The sequence below is a fragment of the Octodon degus genome, unplaced genomic scaffold (genome assembly GCF_000260255.1).
Source record: "Octodon degus isolate 3935 unplaced genomic scaffold, OctDeg1.0 scaffold00131, whole genome shotgun sequence".
In the NCBI taxonomy this organism is placed as follows: Eukaryota; Metazoa; Chordata; class Mammalia; order Rodentia; family Octodontidae; genus Octodon; species Octodon degus.
The window spans coordinates 6,129,888-6,153,962 of NW_004524707.1; the positions used below are offsets into that span (position 1 = coordinate 6,129,888).

The 24,075-nt window shown below is 47.6% G+C and overlaps 1 protein-coding gene and 1 pseudogene across 4 annotated transcripts in view; both read left to right on the forward strand.

The window, feature by feature from the left end:
• Hhat (hedgehog acyltransferase) overlaps positions 1-24,075 on the forward strand; it is a 381,668-nt gene that overhangs the window by 253,861 nt on the left and 103,732 nt on the right. The window lies entirely within an intron of this gene.
• On the forward strand, positions 8,961-9,428 carry LOC111812597 (annotated as a pseudogene).

Sequence of the window (24,075 nt, forward strand, 5' to 3'; positions counted from 1 at the left end):
TGTGAGCCAAAATGCTCCCAGAAGTGATGCCCAGAGGGGGCCTCACTAGAACCACCTGGCAGTCTCTCAGCCTGACTCCTGGCTCATCTGGATCCTCTGTGAGCAGATGTCCCTTGAGTCCTTTTCTGCTTCCACTGGCTAGAGAGGATTCTAAACTAAAAACTCTGGATTGCCTGTCCGACCACATAAACAAGCAGATACAAGACAGCAGTGTCTTTTGTCCTTGTCAACTCAGTACTGAAGAGGGACCACATGGCTCTTGAGGCAGCTGGATGAAGTTTACTTCTTTGGGTGGGACTGTCACTTCAGTGCCATACTGCAGAATATGCTAATTTGTAAAATTTCAGGTTAGGTAAAACACACACACACACACACACACACACACACACACACACACGACAAGTTATGAGGAAAATAGAGTTGGGTAGATCACTTAAAACATATGCAACTTTGAACAGAGTTCCAAGAAAAGCAAACAATTCTGCTAACAGCAGTACAAGCTATGCTGAATTTCCAGGAAATAAAAGTTTTAGTTAGTGTCAGTGTTCATTTGAAAGCTGAAGCAACTTGACAGAGGAAGCTCAGGGGCATTGAGATCGCCAAGCACAGAGCTAGGGCAGAGGCAGACAGAGAGGCACTGGCAGACCTTGCCCAAGCCCAGAGGAGGCTGAGGTGGGAGATGGCTCTGGATTCCTGCTTTGTGTCGTCCTTTTACACCAGGCTCCTGAATAGCTGCTCTCAGTACTTGCTTGATAGCACATGTGCCTGGACTAAGCCCAGGGGAAGGGGGGCATGCATGGCACCTGCTCAGTCACCTGAGTGAACTCTGGGCTCAGACCTACCCAGAGCAGAGTATCACATTCTAGAAAAAGATGTATAAATGGACACAATTTCTGCTTATAGGGACACCATTCTATTGTTTTTCAATCACATATAAACTGTTAATTGAAGAGCAAATACGTTGTTGCTGGGCTACAGTACTTGACATACAAGTTGGAAGAAGGAAGCTTGTCTGTGCCCATGGTTTCAGAGTTCTCAGTCCATGGTCGGGTAGCTTCATTGATTTTAGGGCTGTAGCAAAGCAGAAACATGGCAGAGGGGCACAGTGGAGGATGCTTCTCAGCTCCGGGCATCCAGGAAGCAGAGTCAGCAAGGAGGAGCCGAAGAGGCTGGTTTCGCCCTTTTAAGTCATACCCCAAGTGACCTATTTCCTCCAACCTGGCCCACCTCCCAACAGTCCTTTTGCCTTTAGTCCACCGATGAAGCTAGCACCATCATGATCCAGTCTCCTCTTGAGGCCCCACTTCCAAACATCATGCTTTGAGGATCACTCTGTCAGTGCATCAGATGGGGGACACTTTATGTTTAAAATATAACAGATCTTGTAGTCTGTATTTATGTGTGGTAAACCTGGAAAAGTGGAGGATCTTTGTCTGGCAAGTAAAGGCGTGACTGTGGGCTTGGGATGGTCCCCAGCATTGTTTTAGGGGGGCTAGGGGAAGGCGGCCCACTAGAAAGAAGAGTGGCTGCTTCCATCAACATAGGCTATGGAGAGTGCGATATCTCAGCAGGCACAGCATAGGCTGTGGAGTCAAATTACCTGTGTTTGAATTCTTTGCCACTGAAGGATCTGAACCTTGCTGTTATCATTTGTAAGGTGAAGATAATATCTTAGTTTGGCAAGGCATGTACGATAACCACAGCTGTTTGCTAAGCAATGGCTTTTGCTGTTGCTGTTGTACTTGACCTGTCTGTCATCCATCAGTGGAATGCCATCTGCTTCATGGCTAAGGAGAGAAAGCCCCGACTTGTCTGCTGTCACCAGATGTGGCTCTAGGAAGAAGTACCTGCGTGGATGGCAGCCTCCACTGCTTCAGGGTGAAGCTGGCTCATGGCGAGGGGGCCTGGTTTTTACTGAGAGGATGGTCAGGAGCACGTTCAGTGCCTCAAGCAGTGATTCCAGGGTGCTCCGGAACAATACACAGTCCCTCGCACGGTCAGCTATTCAGCACTATTCCTGAGGAGGAAGAAAGAACCCTGCTGACCAGTCCCTTCCAAGTGGAAACAATTTAGAATCTGAAATCCCACACCGTCTGTTTCCAATCCAAAGGTTCCCCATTGACAATCTGTTTTCTATAGTTACATTTCTGTGTTTGTTAATATGCTGTCTCAGTGAAATACATTTTGGAAAATAAAATCGATAATAAAATCATTTTTAAGCAAAATAATGAGCTGGAAAGCATTTAGCTGGGGAAGTGCCTCTGATCGCAGAGGCAAATGATTTAGTTGGAATGAGGTACAAATATATATTGTGTCCTTCTGCTGTATGTGGGGGCATTTCACTTTGTCTCTGGATCCTGTGACATATTTCACTTTCATCCAGGACTTCAGAGGCCCAGCATTCTTGCCCTGGTTTTTCTGTCCATCACATGGTGTCAGGCAAGTGACTTCCAGTTCCTGGTCATCAGTTACTCCTTTGTAAAGCACTTCATAATTTAAAGGCTCCCTTCTAGTTCTGACCATATGTAACCATGGAATTTGATGACCTGACTGAGGTGGACAAATCCTTGAGCAATCCAGGGACTGGATTTCCTCCAGACTGCAGAGTTCTTCCCCTGAGTGTCGTGTGTGGAGCCCTGGCTGTGTGCAGGATCCGATCAGGACCAGGGGTGGGCGCATCGCTTAGCAACCACCTGAGTCTGATGAGGCTCCAAGGCAGAGTGGCACATGGTAGAGAGCAACCGTTCCTGGTGGTGGCAAAGAGCAGAGAGCAAAGGGAGAAGTAGCAGCAGCTCAAGCATCTTGCTTCTCTTCCCTCCTTACATTGTGATGCAAATTACCTGCCCCAGGGCAAGTGCAGCATCCACACCCACAATAATCAATCACAAACTCCAGAAGCCACCCCATGACTGCATGAGGCTTTGGGGGGACACCCATATACAAACCATAACATTCCATCCCTGGACCCCCAAAGACTCATGTTCATCCCTTTATACAAAAGCCATTCTAGTTGCTGCCAATAGTTTCAGCATTGCTGAAAAGTCCAAGTCCCAAGTCTCCTCCAAGATCTAAGGCAAACTCCTTGCTGTGAGCCCCTGTACAAATGAAAACAAACACTCCCAACATTCAATAGCACTAGATAAACATTGCCATTTCAAAAAGTATACATAGCAGGATACCAAGCATTGGGACCAACGTAAGTCCAAAATACAGCAGGAGAAACATTAAATCCTGTAGGTCCATATGGAACATCTGAAGCAATCTGTGGCAAATTGTGAGCTCCATGTATCTCCACCCCATGGCACTTTTGGTGGTAGCTCCCATGGCTTCTCTCTTAGGTCAGCTTTGCTCCCTCTTTGCAGATTTCCTCAGATGATCCACATTCCTGGCTTCTCCAAACTTCTAGGGTTTCCACTGAATAGGCTTCTCACTCACAGCTTTACACACTGCCCTCCCAGGGGCACACTGCCTGGCCTCCCAGGCCTTCTTCTGAAATCGAGGTGGAAGCCTTTTTAACTTCAGAACTCCTGCATTGTGAATATGCCTAAAACCATCGCCATGTGGATGATGCCAAGGTCTGCTTCCAGCTGGAGCAGTAGCCAGATTTCCTGCTCTCTTGCCTGTATGGGTCAAGTGCCTGGATCGCTGAGTACTCTGACTCTGATTCCAAGGAAGAAAATCTCTATTGCCAGCTCTAGCACATGGGGCTCTGTGGCTTTTTCCCCAAGGCAAAGTCCCTGACCTTTGCAGTTCTTAGTCTGCAAAGGGTGGAGACCTGCAGCCTCCTGTAATGCCCTCAGGCCATCCCTTTGATTCTACTGCTCCTTCCCAGTGGTGGAGATCCTCTCAGCTCCATCTTTACAGTCCACAGCTTTATTAGAGCTTCCTTTGTGACCAAACGCACAACATTTTAAACCATTCTGCTTGGCTCTTTGCTCTTGATTCTCATCATAAATCTGGCTAAAAGCTCCCAACAACAGCCATGCCACTCCCTCAATATTGAGTTGCTTCGAAATACCTTTTGAAAGATTAATCAGCCCACCATGCTTAATCTCAGTCTCAGGCAAAGTCTCTGGACACAAACAAAATTCAGACAAACTTTGGGGGAAGCCATAGCACAAATCATCCAGAGTCCAGCAACCAATGCAGTCCTTCTTCCCAGCAGAAACTTCCCCAGCCTGGTCTTTACAGGTCGGCTTTCTATCAGCCTTCTGGTCTTCTGAACTCTGACCAGAATCTCCCAAATAGAATAGCTGAAGCTGTTCCAGCTCTTCGCAAATAGGCAACATCTCCGAGCCTTTCCTATCTCCTCCCATAAGCCATTTCCAAAAGTTTGTAATCCACATGGTCAGGTTTAGCTGCAGTAACTACCCCAATTCTCTGGCACCAAATTCTGTCTCAGTTGCTCTCATGGGTGGGACAAATACCTGACATTCAAAAGGAAGGAAGGAAGGATTTATTTAGCTCACAGTTACTGAAGGTTTCAGTCCATATTCAGCTGGCTCCAAGGCAGAGCGGCACATGGCAGAGGGCAACCTTTCATGGTGGTGGCAAAGAGCAGAGAGCACAGGGAGGGATAGCAGCAGCTCAGGCAGCTAGCATCTCTTCCCTCCTTACATTGAAATGAAAATTACCTGCCCCAGGACAGTTGCAGCAGCCACACCCACAATAATCAATCACACACTCCAGAAGCCACCTGTGATTGCCTGAGGCTTTGGGAGGACACCTGTACACATAATACCATGGCAAATGCCTTCCATAAATGATGTGGCCCCAAGGGAAGAAGGAGGTACAGCAGGGAGTTTGGAGAAGAGAATCCCCTTTTATTAAGGAAAAGGACTTAGTTGCAGCAGGGAGTTTGGAGAAGGGAAATCCTTTTTATTAAGGAAAAGGACTTAGTTGCATATATTATTTGCCAAGCCAAACCTGGGCTAGTACATTTTTTGCCATCTTGGCCTTTTGCTTGTTTTTAAAAATTGATGGGTTGAATCATTTTCCTTGCCTAGCTTTGTGAGACTCCTGGCATCCTCTCTTTCTCTGTTTGAAAGCTCCTTGGCATCTCGGCCAATGCTGACACTAGTATGAATGTCTTGACTCTCACCATTTAGCCTTGCCCCTCTGCCTGGCACATCATCCAGGTTGGCTGGTTAAGGTGGTCGGATGAGGGGGTGGTGAGGTGGCGCATCTCTCTTGTTGGAGGTTTCACTGTTAGAAGTACGGGTGCTTCCAGATACTTCAGAAGATAGCACTCCTTTGCTGTTCTTTATTTTTGAGAAATGGTCTAGCTATGTTGTTCAGGCTAGTTTTGAACTTGCTATGTAGCCCACACTGGCCTCACACTTGCCTCAATCCTCCTGCCTTAGCCTCCCAAGTGCTGGGATTATAGGCATGCACCCCCACACCTGGCTGGTATTACCTTTTGGGTGCATCGATTCCAAGGGAGCCAGAAAAATCCTGACCCTACCTGTAAGAGCTTCTCCACCTTTTCCTGAATGCATCCTGCTAGGGTAGGCAGATCAGTGGTAGCTTTCTTACTATTGTTATATGGTATGTATCGGGGAGAAGGGCAGGAAACCTGTTATGCCATCATTACTTGCAGTTGGAGATCTTGTGGCCTGGCCAGTGAAGTGACTAGATGAAATGAAATTCAGGTATTTGCATTGATTTTTATATCCCTGCTTCTTCCAGCAAAGAAATCAAGAGTTTGGCAATTTGGTTTCATTAAACTCTGTTTAATTGCTGCGAATCACCTGATTTCAAGGGCAAAAGCTGGTCTAGTTTACGTGAGTCTGTAGCGGCTCGTGGCAGCCTGGCATGGTATTATTGTGCACAACGCTGGTTGGTCCCCTGTGGTACCATGGGACGGGAGGGGGAAGAGCGGGAGATGGGTCAGAGCTGGTCTGGCTGCCGTCTTCCCACACCACTTGAGGCTGGTGCGGGGCTAATTGTGCCTTCATTTGCTGAGCAATTCCTGAGCTGGCACAAGAGGCCCCTGAGTGGCATCCGAGTCCTTCCTGGCTCTGATGGCTCACCTGGAGTTGATGACTTTTCTTTTCTGCCTTCATGCTGCATCTCGCTATGCTGGTGCCCCGGAAGGTTTGTGCAGTCCCGGTTGTATTCAGCTTTGGTTAACCCAAGACCTGGGGAGGTGAGTGCTTGTGCCATGTGGAGTAGAGATCTGTGCATTTCTCTTAGTTATTTTTAATGATCTTTTATGAATAGTTTATCACCCCATAAGTCTGCTACTTTGTGTACATGGAGTCCCAGAGAAAGCCCAGATATGTGGAATCCAGATCGGTCTTACGCCAGTATGGGGGTAGTCACCGAGCGGCACCTGCTTTCCCTAACGTGCTGGCTGTGCATGGCTAGCCTACTAGCGGGATGTGGCTCCTGGTGAGATGGAAAGAAACTAGGCCTGGCCTTCCCTGTTCCCCCATAGCCCAAAGGGGTGACCTGACTGGTGGCTGTCATATCCCATCTCTGCCCTAGGCGCTGCTGTCGCCGCTTGGAGGAGCAGCCATACAGCAAAGATTGCGAGGCTCCAGGGCCTGTCACTGGTGTTCTCCAAGACCCCTTGGACCTCGGTGGGCCACGATACTACAGTTTCTGCTGAATATGCCACAGAAGTCACAGCAGCCTTGGTTTTTGGCCCTGCCATTTTCTTGAAAGCACAGGAGCTTTAGCTGTGACCTTGACACCCTGCAGCTGCTGTAAGACTTATGGGCCTGGCTGCAACAGGCTTGTGAAACAGATTGAGTCCGGATGGCTCTAACCAGTAGCCACTCTGGATGGTTCCCTCTGCAAAAGCTCTTGCCCCTCTAACACTTGCAAGAGTGCTCAAGCAGGGCAGACAAACGCGGGGGAAAGTGCTGGTGCAAGCTGCACCTCCTCTCTGTAAGCAGTGGTGTGTTTACTCTTAGGTCAGCAGAAGAGTTCTGGACATGGGAGGCCACCAGCAAATGCCAGACAGAAGCTGAGGTTAAGCCCAGGCTCCAGGCTCAAGACTGGTGGCAGAAGAGAAGGCTGAGGCCAAGACCAGAGGTTGGAGGTCACTGCCAGAAAGACAAAGCTGAGGTCTGGAGCCTGAGTCATCCTCAAAGAAAGAAGGAAGAAAGCTGAGTCCTGAGGTCAGCAGTGGCAGTAGTAGTTGTGGGCCCTGTGGTGGCTGGCACCGGTGGACCCACAGAGGCAGCAAGTTGCTGGGAGGGCTCCAGAAGGCCACCAAGGGCCTGCAGGCCTCAGCTGCAGTGGAGTGGATGGGGGACAGCTAATAGCGCTGGGTGCTTAGTAGCACCAAAAACTCTAGTGCCAGGTGCAAATAGGCAGTGGCACTCAGATCCTGGAACTGCAAGCCACTGGCACTCAGAGCTGGGAGTCACTAGCCGCAAAGAGCAGTACCTTGCCAGTTCCAGATTTCCATTTGAATTGGTTGAAAGACCCCTCAGCTGATTGGTAACACTTGGCAGAGAGTTGGTTTTGCGTCTGTGGTAGTCTTTCTGACCCACCTGCTGCTCTTTGTAAGATGCGTGGCTGTGTTGGAGTCCCAGGGAGGGGCACAGCCCCTGGAAAGATGCAGCCCTGGCCCCAGGTGGGCCTCAGCTGTGCAGGTGCTCTAGATAGTGGGGTAGTGGCCTCGGATGCTGGACCCTTCTGCTGAGCTGCCTGCTGTGACATGGTGGGGACCGGGTCTAGAGACATGGAGACCCTTTCCTGCTGTTTTCTAAGTTGGAAATGTAAACAAGGAAGGTTCTAAGATGGAAATGTAAACAAGGAAGGTTTCTTCCTTGTTTTCCAGGATGGGAGAGAATGACAGAGATATGCAAAAAAAATAACCTCTCTCCCGTGGTTGATGGTTCTCTGTAGAATTTCTGTAGTTGGGGGAGGAAGATTGGTGACAGGAAAGGCCAGTCAACTCTGTTACACATCAGATCTCAGTTGTGAGTTAGCCTTTTACAATGAGCTATTCTGACAGACAGTCTCGCTGGTCTCTGGCCCTCCCTCCACCCCTCCCTCTCTCTCCAGCTGCCCATTTCTCCCTCTCCTTCCCCATCAGCTTCTTTCCCAGCCTTACTCACCTTCTCATCTAGCCACTTTCTTGTGTTGGGATAAAATACCCAACACCCACCACTTCAAGGAGGAGATGTGGACTTGGCTTACAGATTTCAGAGATTTCAGCTGATACGTCAGGCAAGCCAGGGACAGGGTGGAAGAAAACGCCCCCTGATGGTGGAAGAGCCAGTGTGGGACAGCACCTGTGGAAACTGGATAGGCCCCTGGTGTTTGTTGTTTGAATGTTTTGCCCAAGAAATAGATTTGAAGGCTGTTTGAGAAGACAAAGAGAGTTATGAGATGCAAAAAACTATTCCCTTTACATTTTCCAATAGTAAGAACAATTTTGAGGAACTATGGTTATTTGAAGTCTCCATTAATTTTAGAGTTATTTTAGGATTTTGAGTTTTATTGTTTTTTGGTAATTAGATATTATAAATTTATAGTTTTTCCTTCATAGTTAGAAATAGTAATTAGAGTATCTTCATAGTACATGAAATTTCTCTTTAAACAGTTACATTTTGTAGTTTTGCTTTTCTCCCTATAACTTGTAAGAGACTAAATTCATTACAAATTATAACTTGCTGAGATAGTGTCACTAAAATGAATTATTTGTTACCAAAATGTAATATATAGTCTAAAATAAAAATTGAAAAGTCAATCTGTTTCTTATTGATAGGTAGCAGTTGTTGATAGGCACCAACTATGGATATATTTTACTTATATGCAGAAAAGAAATAATATGTAGCCACTAGAGGGAAAAATCCACCATATAGGTCTGTCACACCAAGATGCAGAAAAAAAAAAGCAGACCCATGAAGTATTTTAAGAAATAGAAGAGGCGTGGCCGGCCGGGGTTACGCAGTCCTGATCACCCCAGGGGCCGCGTCGGATTGCCCGGTCGCCGCGGCATGAGACCTGCAGATGCTACTGAAACTCCGGACCTTCAGGAGCTGGGGTGGCCCTGGAAAGACGCCCCGGTGCGGACGCTGGTGCGGTGCCCCGAGCAGCTGCAGGCTGAGCGCGCGGGCCCTGGGCCGGCTGGAGGCAGCCCACCGCCAGTACCTGCAGAGCTGCCCGCATCACGACTTTTCGCGCTACTGGAGCGCCGTACATGAGGTGACCCAGCCACATTCGTAGCCTGAAGCAGCTGGAGTGGACACGCCTGGCCACGGTGGCCATGCTGCAGCTGGTGGCGACCCCAGAGCTGGCCAAGCAGGACGCCGCCACCCGGACACAGTAGCTGAAGCTGAAGTAAATAAAACCGTGGAGGTGATTGACAAGGTTCTCCAGGACCTTAGTTTTGATGCGGAATCTGCAGAGTGATGGTGGCTCCCCGGGGACACCCCGAGAGAGCTGGGAAATGAGGCCGGTGGCGTCCAGCCCTGACCGCCAGCTGGCCGAGGTCGTGGCCGCTGGGGCCGGGAACCCTCTGCTGCGGCACCGGCTACAATAAAGCAGCCTGTGGCTGCAGTCAGAAAAAAAAGAAAGAAAGAAAGAAAAAGAAATAGAAGAAATATTCTAAAATGCGTTACCCTCCTTTTTGTGACCTAAGAAGAGGTGGCATAAACAAATTGGAGCAGCACGTCTCGAGTAGAAGCCAAAAAAGGAAAGAATGAGTTGGATCAAATGAGAAAGGACTTTAGAGAAGCAACTGTGTGAGGACAAGATGAAAAGTGACGTCAGGAAGTGTGCCAGTCAGAACTAACACATGAGACTGCTGGATCCCTTGAGACAGTAGGAGGAGCCTTGAGACAGTCTTTGGAAGACCGGAGAGAAAACGCTCAGGGAAAATAATAAATATCAGGAATTGCCATAGGTTTCCTGGTGTTCAGAATGTGAAAACAGAACAGTGAGAAGAGAAATGATAAAGAAATAAAACAGAAACCTGAAAATGTTCCCAAGTTTGAAGAACTAGTTGTATTATGAGCAAAAAAACATAGAAAGAAGGCCATGTGGAGACACATCATGCCATGATTTTTAAGTGATGGCAAAGGAGGAAGCTGTGTAAGGATCCAAATGGGAAAACAGGCCAACAGGGAGGAAGAAGATGTCAGGCACCTGCCAGGTCACATGCTGTGCCTGTGGACAGTGCAGTAAGTGCCACTGAGAGCTAATGGGAAAAGATTTGGGTCTGGGGATTCTATGTCCAGTTAAATTGTTTGTGGGGGTGAAATCCCTCAGGGGTGGGGGCGTAGCTGTGGGCCTGCCCAGGGCAAGCCCTCTTCTCTCAAACTCATTTTCAGCTGAAAGGACTGGTGGAGTTGGCAGGCATGGACTCTGTGCCCATGCCGTCTGATGGGGCCAGGGGCACGCAGCCCTCAGACTGGATGGAGCCTATGGCTTGGGATCAAATGACTGTCAACTAATTGTTCTTGAGGGATTTGGAGCTAGAATGCTGTGGTCAGTAGTGGTCAGTATTTAGCACTGGAGGTGGAAAGTTGAGGGGAAGAAGGTGTTGTCGACACCCAGCAAGTCAAGTGATGAAAAAGCTTGTGAAACTGTGAGGAAACAGAAGCTGTTAGAGGAGAAAGAGGAAAAAGAGATGCAGAGAAGCCATAAATGGTTGCAGAGTAATTATCTCAGTTCATTTTTATCCCCACAGAGGCCCTTTTACCCTTTGAATTTTGTCCTGTGTCCTTCAGTATGTCATTCAGGACGTGAGGATTGATCTGTTTCTCCGAGTCAAGAAAAGTTCTTTCAGTACTTACAAAGGACTTGTGAACCATGCCCCCATACAACCTGTATTTAAAAAATGTTGTTTGAAGGAAAATAAAAAATTACAGATCAAGCAGTGAGGAGCTATGAAGCACTGCGTGCTCCACGGGCTTCTCATCCCCTTTAATACCTCATTTACCAGGAAGGCTGGAGGAGACCGGTCACCCAGAAGCTACCCGGATGACTTGGCTGCTCTAATAGCGTAGAGGATGCTGGAGGCCCTGGTGCATTTTTCCACAGTGGCAACTAGATAAAGTTAAAGTGAAGAATGTTGTTAAGGATCATTATTCCGAATTTAGGCAATAATCCTGCAATCATAAAAGATGCTCTGGGACAGCCTCTTTCCTAGGTAGCATTTATCACCAGAATTATATGCAATTTCATATAACAATGTAGCCAACTGTGGACATCCACACAAGGTTGCCAGAGGACGTAACTGGAAAAGCATACCCCAGAATGCCCATGCGGTTTTCTTTGGTGATAGACAGATGGCCAATATTCTTTTTCTTTATGCACTCACTGGGTAAGTATGCATTCTCTGTCTCTTTCTTTCTGTGTCTGTCCCTCTCCCCCTTCTCTCTCTATGTACATGTGGATTCTCTGTGTATATTTGCTTCAAAAGTTTTGCTTTTTATTTTTAAAGAGAATAAAGATAAAAAGCAATAAAACAATACAGAATTTCATGACAAGATGAGGGAAATCAGCAGTGGTTGCTGTATTGCATATTGTTGTCTTTAAAGTAGTTGTCCAAATGTAGGCATGCAAAATTTAAATAAGATGGACTTTGAATTAAAAAGTTGGAAATGATGTGGAGCAGAATGTCTGAATAAAGCCACAGTAATGGCTCTAAAGACCCTGGATTTAAGATCTTTGTAGTCATTGTTTCTACAAGTCTTCCCATGAATTGAATAAGAAGAATGTGGAGTTTTGTCATGTTCTAAATGATGAAACCCATGCTTCTTGAGTTTAAATAGTTGGTCTCACAGACAACTGTGAGATAGTTGATCTCCCCACTTTTAGCTCACTCAAGACCTATTTGTGGGTCATAATTCATGATTTTCCTTAATATCTTATCTCTTCAATAGTTGTTATCTCAGTCAACAGTGTCATCATCTCTCTTGTCACATACAAATACCATTTTTTAGGAGACATCTTGTACCTCCCCTATATTCTCCCCTAAATTACCTAGTCTAAATTCCCTACTGTTTCCATGTCCAGTGCTATTCCCCTCTCTTCTCCATTGTTGTAGCTTGTGTCTAGATGGCCTCTCAAAGCCCCAAGTGGTAACAACAGTGGCTTTCAGAGGTGGCTGGATCTAGGGTGTGTGATGCTTGGAATAAGGAGGCGTGGTTACTAAATCAATCTACTGATTGGTTTAGTGTAGTTCTTGGTGAAGACAATGGGTGTGGGTGGCACATCCCAAAAGCCAGGTAGCCTAGAAGGGATAAAAGGGAGTGGCCAGCTGCTGTTGCCGCTTGCTGCTTTTGCTGCCTCGTGCCTGCCCTGCCACAACATGGACTGTGCCTCCTTGCCACCCTGCCTTGGAACTAGCTGGTGATGAGCAATGAACTTCAACCTCTACACACTGTGAACTGATACCTTTCCTCCTTTAATGGTAGGTGTCAGGTGTTTTGTCTCAACACTGAGGAAAGCAACCAAGACATCTGGTCAGTCCCCCTTTGTTCTCCCTATCCTACCCTCATTCTAGTCTCCATTTTGTAGTGAGAATGGTGTTTTGTTTCTCTGTGGGGGCTATTTTGAAACACACTTCTGATCAAGGCACCTTCCATTTCTTTGAGGATGAAGACAAAATCCTTGAATTGGCCTAGCAGAAGGCTTGCTTGGGTCTCTCACTTCTCCTACCTCGCCAGCTTCATGTGCATTTCACATCCTCACTCTCCACACTGTAGCTGTGTGGGTTTTCTTTGGTTGCTTGAATGCACATTTCTTTTCCTGACCAGGGCATTTGCACAGCTGTTTTATCTGGACCACTGCTCCTCTTCCTGTTGCTTAAAATTCTCCCTGAAGAATGCAATGTAGCTATCATTTCTTCAGCAGAGCATTCCCTCATCTCTAGAGCAAATGTTCAGTTATTTCTCTCCAAATCATGTTCTGCCTCCTGGGGCCTCATTCCAGCTTTTCATTTATTTGTGAAATGATTTATTTTCTTTTATTGCCCTCAGACTGTAAAGCTCTATTAAGGCATGGACCAGCTCTGATTTTGCTCATTATTTTTTCTCTAACCATTAGCACACTAGTTGGCATTTAATAGGCTCCCCTAAGTATGTGTTGAGGAGAACAAGGAAGGCTTTTGCTCTGTGTTTAGTTCATGGGGTTTTCACACCAAAGCTCCTACCTGGTTGCATCTTCTTAAATTACACCTTCCTCGTTTCACAGCCTGAGATGCTCTGTAATCCAGCTGATCCTGTCAGCTGCCTTCTCAGGGTCTGCCGTATGCCAGGCAAAACCCTGACCCCCAAGGAACATAAAAATGGATACATTGTGGTTCCTGACACAGAGTGGCCCAGGGCTTGTCAGAGTGATGTGATGGAATGTGGTTCTAGACCTATAAACAAAGTCATAGAAAATACAGGAGAAGGAGCATTGCCTATGCTTGGGGAGGCCAGGGATGATTTCAGGGAATGGGACGTGGGATTAGATTTGTTTTCCTCTGGTGCCTGTGAGCCTGATAGATGGATATTATGTTTTGTGTCTAGTTGTCCCCTCAAAGCCTCATATAGTCACTGGGGCATCGTTCTAGAGTTTGTGATTAATTCATGATCCAAGGCTAGGATTATGGGTCTGAGTACTACTGGGATTATGGGTGTGAGTGCTACCTCACCCTGGGGCAGACAGCCCTGAAGGCAATATAAGCAAAGGAGAGAGGCTTGCCTCTGCCACTGCTGCTGCTGCTCCTGCCATTTCGCTCTTGCTGGTTTCCACCACCATGAGCTGCTGCCCTCTGCCATGTGCTCCTTTGCCTTGGAGCCAGCCAAGTGTAGACTGAAACCTCCACAAACTGAGCTAAATAAACCTTTCTTTCCTTAATTCTTGGTGTTGGGTATTTTGTGCCAGTAATGAGAGCAGAGTAAGTAAGATAATGGGGAAGGAGCAGCAGGAGCAGAGCCTCAGGAGGAAAGAGGAGAGAGTGCATTTGGAAAGGCACAGTTGGTTGCAAATGGGTGGAGTGGTAAGAGCAGGGGGCTGGGGCTTTCTTCCACTCTGGTGACCCAGAGCCCCTGTGTAGCTTAGGATCAGTAGAATCAGACTTGGTTATTCAGCTGCTGCCCCAGGGTTGGTAGTGATGTGTGTGTGTGTGTGGGGGGGGAGAGTCCCTGGTCGTGGCCAGGACATCAGGTGGCACGGGACTGCTCTGGGCAGTAAACCAGATGTCATGGAAGTAGTGACAGGCAGAAGGAATGGTTTGAGAGATGTCATGAAGTTCAAAGAGATTGTGTGTGACACTGACTCCTCGGTGGGTGAGAACGAGGGGTCAGGGGAGCCAGTGTGGCTGGGGGTCCAGGTGGCTCTGTGAAGTGACAAACAGTGACCCTAGAAATGGAGACAGCACCAGCCTTCTTGGAACCGTTCCACATGGCTCAGGGCATCAATCGCCAGGACTTGCAGGGTGGCCTGAAATGTAATAAGGACAAGTAAGTTTCATAGATTACAAGAAAATAGCTGTTTGATTCATATGTGAATGGAGTCTGAGCAGCGATTTGAACTGTGAAGAAAATGACCAGACTTGTTAATAGCACTCACAGCAAGCTACAGGGCGCTGCGAGGTCCCAGGAGGAGACAGGTCCTCGCTCCTCTGCAGCCTTCATACAGGTGATAAGCACTCAGGCGTGTCCTGCTTGCTCAGGTGGTCCTGAGGGCCTGTGCTTGGCCACCTCTCAGTAGTTGAGGAACTAGTTTATTTTCTAAAACTGATTGGCTCCTCACTGTGTATATCACTTGGAGGGTTATGATGGATTCATAAAAATTACTTCTTATAAAGCCTCCGATAACAGAAATCTCATGCTGTTTTCCCTTCAAAGCTATCTGTCTGTCTGTCTTTCTGTCTGTCTGTCTGTCTGTCTGTCTATCTATCTATCTATCTATCTATCTATCTATCTATCTACCTATCTATCTATCTACCTACCTACCTACCTACCTACCTATCTATCTGTCTCTCTGTCTGTCTATCTAGGAATGAATCATTTATCTATCTTGTGGCTTGTGGATTGAACCCAGGGCCTTCATACTGAACTACTTCCCTAACCTCCATAACATTAAAAAAATGTTTATTTTGAGAGCCTCACAGAGTCACTACATTGCCCAGACTGAGGACAAACTTTTGGTCCTCCTGCCTCAGGCTGCCCGAGTGCTGGGATTGCAGGTTTGTACCAGGTACTTGGCTGGGCCCGCCTCTGTCAGCCTGGCCCATTTCTACAGCAACGTCAGTGCCTTCTTCAAAGGCTCAGTTCCCTCTGAGCAGGTGCGCCGCACCTGGCAGGTGAAGGTTCTCCAGTGCTGTGGAGAGCATGCCAGATTAGCTTCCAAGTGCTGGGTGGCATTCAGGTGTCAAAATATGAAAATATTCACTTAGGCTGGGTATAAACAGCAGTGCAACAAGGTGGTGTTTACAGGAAACAGTCCAAGAAGACTTTGGAAAAGAAGCTGATGAGACAGCTGCATGATCTGCTCCCTCGCCTCACGCACACCACGCTTCCTGCCGCAGGGTTGACGGGCTCTGCCCAGTTGCCCTTGTGCTGTGGAGCACTTCTCTTCTGCTGCCCTTGCTCATCCCAGGGGCACTGAGGCCCAGGTCACACACACCACCAGCACTACCACCTCCACCACCAAATAAGAAACAGACAAATTTAGTAATGCATGAAGCGGGGCTGGCAGGTCAGTGCCTGAGGATGGGCAGAGACCAAGATACTCCATGCCAGCCACTACTTACTGGGTATATGCAGTGATAGGAGGGGGCAGTGGAAGCTTCAAGGTGGTAGAAGACAGTGGTTCTTGACTCAGTGGCCATGGATAATCCTGGGATGACTCAAGAGGATGAAGATGATCCCAGGCTATGGAGGGATCTGGCCCTGGATGGAGTGTTTTTTTAATCTTAGTGGTTTTAGTTGAGTCTTAGTGGATGGGACAGGATTGCCCATCCCTAGAGATAATGGGAAATCTCAAAGGAGTGATCCTGATCATCCCAAGCCTCCCTTTATCCCTTAGGGAAGTATGCAAAATGAGCCATTGTGAATTTGTGGTCCCCAACAGCAGAACCTATAGTAAAGCCTTGAAAACTATAGGAATGAAACAATTATTTGAAAATTGTTTGAACTAATGAAGAATAAGTGGGTAAAAGACAGATTACGATCCAAGCCAAGGACCTGGAGAAAGAACCAGTGAAACAGGTGGATTGAGAAGACGAGGATCGGACTCCGCTGAAGCTTCCCGCTTGTGCTTGTCCAGACTCTGGGCCTCCTGGGGGATTAGGAACCAAGCACGGGCTGGCTGCAGACCCCACTGCCCAGGGAGAAGGTATGCTGAGCTTGCTGCAGGCTGTCATTGATGTAATGCCTGGGCAGGAAACCCAACTCTGTGCTGCAGTGCGGGCAGTGGTTAGGTCCGTGGACCCTGGGGCCAGACTCCCAAGATTCAGTCTGGGCTCTGCCGCTTACTGCCTTGTTTTTACTTCCACAACCAGCACCTTAAAAAAGAGTACTGCAGTCACGTCTTTCACTCGCTCTATCTTTACAGCAAATTTCTTGTTTGCATTCCTTGTGGCCTCAGTTTGCTCATCTGTCAAGTGAGGATTATAAAGACACTTACCACATATGATAGGTAGAGTCAAATGTCATCCTGTGTGCATCCTGTAAACATCAAGGTGGTAGGAGGCACTGTTGTTTTGATTGATTGATTGATTGATTGATTGATTTAGTGGAACCAGGGATTGAACTCAGGCTCTTGTGCTTGCCAGGCAAGCGAATACTCTACTGAGCTATCTCCCTGGCCCCCACTGTTGTTATTTGTTATTATTATTTTTAATGTTAGAGGTAGGGTGAGGGAACAATGATGAGGGATTGTCCATTCTTCCAGTGTAGGTGCAGGTCCCTGTTATAACCTGACACATGTGCCGCCATCTTGTTCTGTATGCCCCATTCTAAATGCTGCAACTTTCCACTGTGCCCCATTCTCTACTTGAGAACCTGCAGTTGGGCCTTTCTCACGCTGTCCTCTGTGTGCAACCGAATCTAGTTCTGGCTCAACATCCTGTTCTTGCCATCGTTCCCAGGCACAAACTGTACCCAACCGCCCAACCTGTTATTGTTCTTGAAAACAGGTAATTTTTCTACTGTAGCCCCTAGTTGAACCCATGATGTCACCCTTTTGTCAGCTTAAATACCCACTCCCCTCATTCTCCTGGCGCCCACCTCAGCATCTTGCTGAGGTGGTTGTCGCTGGGTACCAGCTAAAATAAAGTGCTTCTCTTTTTGAGCCTGCCTCATTTTTGAGTTACATCAGTCCCTATGAGGAAGGGTGCATATTGAACCGTGAGCAGTGAGGCCTTTTGGAGAGAAGCGTCTTGTCACCTTTTGGGGTGAACTGGCAGGACTCCCTGAGCTCCTGAAGTTGCAGGGCATATGGGGAGGAGTGAGACTGCAGGCCGACAACCCTTTCCCTGGAGCCAGGTCTGGCAACCAAGATCCCAGAATTTCAGATTCACCATTTGTTTTGGAGACTTTCGGGTAAGTCAGGCCTCTCCTCTGTCGAATGAACAACACAATCCATTCCCTGCTTGCCCTACAGCATTGCTGCTGGAACTAAAATAAAGAAGAAACTAGTTTGAAGAGATTAAGCTATCCACAATTGCAAACTACTCTTGTTAAACTGGATGGCGCTGCTCCATTTTATTCTGCCTTTCTAGCTGTAGTGAGTTGTGGTCTGGCCTGAGACCCAGGTAACCATGGCACACAGGGCCGGCGAGGAAGGTGGGCGCTGCCTGCCCCGCCCTGCCCCCTTCCTCCCTGTGCCATCCGACCCCAGCTGTGGCTTTTGTGTGCTCTCCTGAGGCATTTATTCTCCCTGCCTCCTGTGGCCCACATTCTGTCCATCTCTTCGCACCAGCTTACATCTTAGCCCTCCCTTAAGGCTTTGCGATTATTCCAGCCACACAGAAGTCTCTTTCCTGAAACCACAGATCAGACCAGCTTCTAAGGACCCTGTAAACAGTTTGAGTGTAAGAGACCCGACTAGTTAATGTGCTCATCCAGAGATACATGAGAGAAAACAATACATTTAAGACAAAAGCACCGTACAACTTGAGATGGGAATTTTATCTATGTTGTTTACTTTCTGTGTCCTTGGGTAACTTCCTTAGCTGTACTGAGTATGTCTTCTTCTTTTTTTGAGGTACTGGGGATTGAACTCAAGACCTTGTACTTGCCAGGCAAGTGCTTACCCTACTGTGATATCTCTCCAGCCCTGTCTTCTTAATTATAAAATGGTGACATTAGTATCTACTTGAGGATTGTAGTGTGGCTTAAATGATACGAAGCTATGAGCACAGTGAGGACATGCAGTAGGCATTTGATAAATACTACATCTGCTCTCTTCTCCTGCAGGGGAAGATGAGAGATGGGGAGAAGGGCGGGCCAGAGACACCTCAAACCTGGCCAGAGGCAATGCTGGGCTCCCATTGCTTTGGCTCATTTCAGAAGATCCCCCTTCTTAGTCAGGGATGAGACGGTCCAGCAACTGAGGCAGAGCTAACAGCGCAGAGACAGCAGAACCTTGGTATCGGCTTGGGTTTGGGCTTTACCAGTAAATGTCTTGGTCCTTGTCAGAAGTCCTGGGTCCTTGTGTGCTCTGGCCACCATATTTCATTGCCTCCCTAATGCCATACATGGCAGAGGGTGGCATGGGGGCAAAGCTGTGCTCGTGACCCTCACCCCGTGCCAGGAGCGACTCAGAGGAAGACATAGACTGTCCTGCCATGTCGCCGCTGATGGTTCCACACTCCTTAGCAACAGCTCAGATTTAGTGATGATTCTGAAAGCTATAGCTTTATTAGAAGACTGGTAGGGGTTTTGCTGTTATTGTTGCTGTTTTCTAAACTGTGTTTCTGAGTAATCCCTGAGGTGAAGCAGCAGGGCTCCTGGCTCCAGAGGCGAGCCCACAATGACCTTAAAAGTGATTAATATTTCCCCCTTCATTATTCAAGAGAAAACTTTATCATTACAGGGAACTACTTCATCAAAATGCCAAGAAATCTTCTAGGTTATAAGAAATTTATTGAAATGATTCTTTTTTAATCTCAAGTCATAAAATACCATTGTAAACTTTAAATGTCATAGCATAAATGAGCAATTCCTTGAGGGGGAAACAAATTGGCTTACCAGCTCCCACCCTGCTTTGGCAATCAAGGTACCTTGGAGAAGCCTCTGCCTCTGTCACTAGATAAGAAGCTTCAAAGAAAGGGTCTGCTGCTGAGGTCCAGCAATGAAGAAGGCTTAAGAAAAGAACCGGGCTGTGTGTGGGGGGGATGTAGCTCAGTGGAGCGGCAGCTGCCTGACAGGAGCAAGGCCCTGAATTCAATTCCTGGCACCAAAAAAGAAAATAGTTAAAAAATGAAAAGTCCCTTTAAAAAAAGAACGTGACACTTTTAAGTCACCCTTGGGATCATTTTTAGTTGTGCCTAAGCTATGGAGTCTGCAAAGTGGCTGAAGTAGAATCCGATAGGAAAGAGAGCTGTCCATCCCGACAGCCAAATGCACTGCTCAGTGCTGAGTTTCTTTTGTTTTTACTTTGTAATCCATGACCAGCACCTTAAAGAAGAGTTCTGTAGTCACATCTTTCACTTGTGTTATTCATTGTCTGTACAGCAGATTTCTCCCTATTTGCATTCCTCATGGCAATTCTAAACTTTTGTTTCTGTGGATAAGCAGACTTGTAAAGAGTGACAGTGACCCCCAAGGAAGCAGGTGGCAAGAACCAATTTTGTCAAAGTACCTGCAGCCACTGGCATGTTCTACAGAGATCCCTCGGGACCCCACACGGCTCTCAGGGGGCCTGGGAGAAAGTTTGCATCTTTAATAAATAATTAGTGCTTTGCCTCAGGTGTAAGGGGCTGAGCTGTCCTCACTGTCTCCCACATTCGGATGTCTTGAAAACCTCAGACTGTGTCCATGAGTCTCAGACTGAGATCATGAGTGGTCTGTGAGGTAGGTGCTGAGATGGGAGATGACTGAAGGTGGCTCGCCGGGACGTGCTGAGGGGTGGACCTGGGTCAGACTGAGGACAGCAGGGTGGAGCACAAGGGAGTCAGACCATGGCAGTCTGATTCCATGAAAGCAAATTGCAGCACCTTGTGCTTGCCTGGTGATCATATAGGTAGTGAGCTCGCCAGGCCCTTGTGGAGCTTCCCCTGGCTTCCTGCCATCCAGGGCAAGTCTGTGCCTGGCTGCTGTGTTCATCCCACTGTCTCTGTCTCTGCTGGACCATGAGTGAGGCAGGAAGCAGGTCACTGTGCTGTCACATGCCCAGTGTTCAGTGCAGTATAGGTGACGTGGGTGATTAAGTTCTTCCCTCCTTCAACTGATCCTTTGCTGTCTTTACTTGGTCCATTGTGTCCTCTTGTCCTAAGGCTGCAGACACAGGAGCTGGGGAGGGAAGAGGAAGGTGGGACATTGAATCTCTGTGTGCCTTCTGTCTCAAGAGGTTCTACAGTTGCCAGAAAGTGGAGGCAAAGGATGGCAAAGGATGTTTGGCTCCAGATTGAATTTTTGGTGTGGGAGCCTCTTCCACTTGCTGTTCTTCAGCCATCAACATGATCTCTTTTTCACACTCTGCCTGTAGGGGCTCTAAATGGCTTTGTGAAAGAGGAGCACTCAGCTTCCCCGCCTTTGGGAACCTTCCAAGTGGGGCATCATTTCCTCTGTTGAGGTGCTTCAAGGACCCTGAAGATGGACAAGCATTCTGGGAAGCCAGTCCCTTCTGAGACTTCAGGAGCCTGGCCTACATGCAGGGTAGAAATCACCTCACTCAGCTGTGGGCTCCCAGTCTCCTCCAGGCCTGCCTTCTGCTCTGTGACAATCTCACAGGGTGCTGTGCCACCTCTGCTTGGTGTCCAGCCCTGAACTTCTCGTTCAGGACCCATTCAGATTTCAGCTGGATGCTTCTCCTCAAAACTGGGCTGTTCAGTCCAGGCTGGGCTGGCTTCAGGCTTTTCCCTCCCGTTCTGTCCCCCGGCACCTCCACAGCGTGTTTAGCCTTGGTTCCTCCCCGTACTTACCCACATCGTTACTCTGCATCACCCTCTCCTTCCTGTCAGGGATGGCCAGGTTATTATAAATGGCCTTGAAATTGTTCACTTTCCTGGATAAAATATTTATCACTGAGATTTCTGTTTTTATTAAAAACTTCCAGCAGCACAGGCTCTGTTTATATTGTCACATGTGATGGGCCTGCAGTAAGGGAGCAAATCGAGTGCTGATGGAGTCATGAACACCACGTGTGGGTGGCCAGGGAGGTGGGCAGTGGGTACCAATGTCTCCTTCAGTGGCATTTTCATAAAGAGGCATAATACTGAGGAAAATTTAGATGCTCATGATGATGAACTGGGTTAATTTTAGGCCAAGAGCACCTGCTGTTATAATTGCAGAATTAGAGTTTCATCCTCTGCTGCATCCTTAGTGCGCTCCATAGTATTTGCCATATGTAGGAGTCCACAAATATTTGCAATATATTGTAGCATGAGAGCCCTTGCCTAGCATGCCCAAGGCCCTGAGTTCTATCCCACTACCTCTACCTCATTTTTTTTTTTTTTTTAATTTAGTAGCAGGTCTACAGGGTCTCACCACACAGATTGGACTTTTAGAGATCCTCCTGTTTTCAACCTCCCAAGTGCTGGGATTATAGGAGCGCACCAGCACACCGGGGATTGAACTCTGGCCGATGCATCTGCTTAACCAGGTGCTTTAGTCCACTGGGCTATCTGGCCAGCCCTCAAAGTTTTAAAAATTGTCAAATTAGTCACTCAGTTATTTTCAGGAAAAGCAAAGCTCAGTCTTCTTGTTCAGTTAGGGCTGTAGCCCGGTTTGCTGCTTTGTAACAGCCTTTGGAGATGGCTTGCTGGGCACTGCGCTCTGACAGAGCTGGAACTTGGGAGGCTGAGGGAGCTTCACCATTCACTGAAGCACACATCAGAGCTCAGTGTGCAGTTTGTGCCTTAAAGGTTGAGAGGAGTTCTGGGGGTGGCTGCCGGTCAGTGGGAGACCCTGGGGAGCTGCCACAACCTAGGGTAGCTAGAGACTGCTAGAGAAGTGGGAGGAGAGGCCATCTCAGCCACTTTCCCGTCTCTGGGACACTACTCCCAAAGCCTGCAGCTTAAAGGAGAAGTTCTGATTTGGCTCCTGGTTTCAGGAGATTGAGTCCATGTATAGCTGGCTGCAAGGCAGAGAAGCATGGCAGAAGAGTTGTTAGGTCATGACAACTAGCGAGCAGAGCAGGGAGCAGCAGCAAGGAGGGACCTGACATAGACAGACCCCAAGGCTCACCTCCACAGCCCACTGAGGCACACCCAGAGCCGGCTTTACTAATATGCTAGGTGTTTCTTAATCTAGTGAAGATGATGTATCAAGGATCAAGGGTCAGAGAGTCTCTCAGTACATTAGTGTGCGAGGAAGGGATGTCCAGCCGGTTTCTCATGCACTGTGCCCCTTACCCTTTAGAAAACAAGACTGTGCCTGATGTGGTGATTTGGAGCTTGGGGTACTATCTTGGGGTACTAATAGCCCAACTGAACTAATAGCCAAAGTCTCATGTCTATTGGGTGACAGACACTTGGGGACAGAAACTGTCCACTGGGCCTCTCAGAAACCTTCAGGTGAACTGTGAAAAAGCCTCATTAGTCTGAGTGTGTGCAGATTTTGGTTAGATGAGGACTATGAGCATCACACATCCCTGCAAGGAGGCAGGACTAGCTGAGCTTGATTGGTACTGATTGGAATTTCTTCCTGCTAATAAATGTCCTTATTACTGTTGCTGTTTGGTATCCTTGTGTTCAGAAAAGCAGCATCCTTATTATTCTTTCAGCTTTCACATCTCCTTCCCTTTGATACTTTCTCTTTTGAAATGACAATTTCCATTTGAAAAAGAACTTTTTGAAGAATCAGAGCTGTGGTTGGTAGGGTGCTTGGTCTGCCCTTCTGCTTCTCTGCTTTCCTCCCTGTCCCCTTCATTATCTTGTCTAGATTCCAGCTCTGGGATGCAGGAGAAGTCATGCAAGTCTCATCTGACATGGCCAGCACTGTCTTATGTCACCTGATCTCAAGAGATGCTGTCTTCTCTGGCAGTATCTTCCCTCTGATTTTCCTGACACAAAGAAGAAAACAAAAACTTTCCTAATCTTCACCTAATCTTGTGGAAAGTGTCAGCTCCTCTACAGCAGTGACTGTGTCCCTTATCACTGTGTCACTAGCCCTGGCCAACCGTGGATGTGTGTAGGTGGGCAGACACATAAGCACAGGCCTGTCCACCTAGCCCCTGCTCCCTGCTGTCCCATGGTGCTGCTGGCCCCAGACACCCCTTCATTCCAGTGATGCACACACACATATCATCAGGCCCAGAGCAGCCCAACCCTTTGGGAAGGAAACCTGAATCAACAGTTTTGTTCTCTTGACCCATATGATTGACAGCTGTTTGACAGATGTTGATCAGCTGCTTGAGTTGGAAACCAGGAACTGATGAGACCAAGACTGTGGAATTTCACTCCATAATTTTCCCAAGAATAGCAATTATGGATCACAGATTTCACCCCTAACCTAGCCAGCCACTGGCAGATAAGTATGATGAGTTCCAGGAAATTAAGTAGGTAAGATTCAGCATAATTTAGCAGAACTGGAAAACAGCTCAGGGACCATGGCTGCCTGACAGGCTAGCTCAGTGTTTCCTCCTCTTGTGGTTGGAAGGTGTAACACTGTGGCTGTAGAAACAGGTGCATGGGACCTAAATGTGTGTAGGTGAGACTTCTGTGGGCTGTGCGCAGGTGAGCTTGAGTACAGTTCTTACCCCTGAATGAGGTGAAGCACCTTGAGAAGACCTTGTGGGACTGCAGGGAGAAACCGACCTCAGGAGCCAGGCTAAATGTTTCTCGCTCCAACTTTAAGACTGTTGTTTATTGATGGAATGCAACACATTATTTCATGAATAGTTGGTACATTGCTGAATAAATGATACAGGCAGACTGTGTGATTTGAAGACTGGCATATTCTAATAATCACCTTCACAGCCTCAAGGTTTCCCAGGATGACAGAT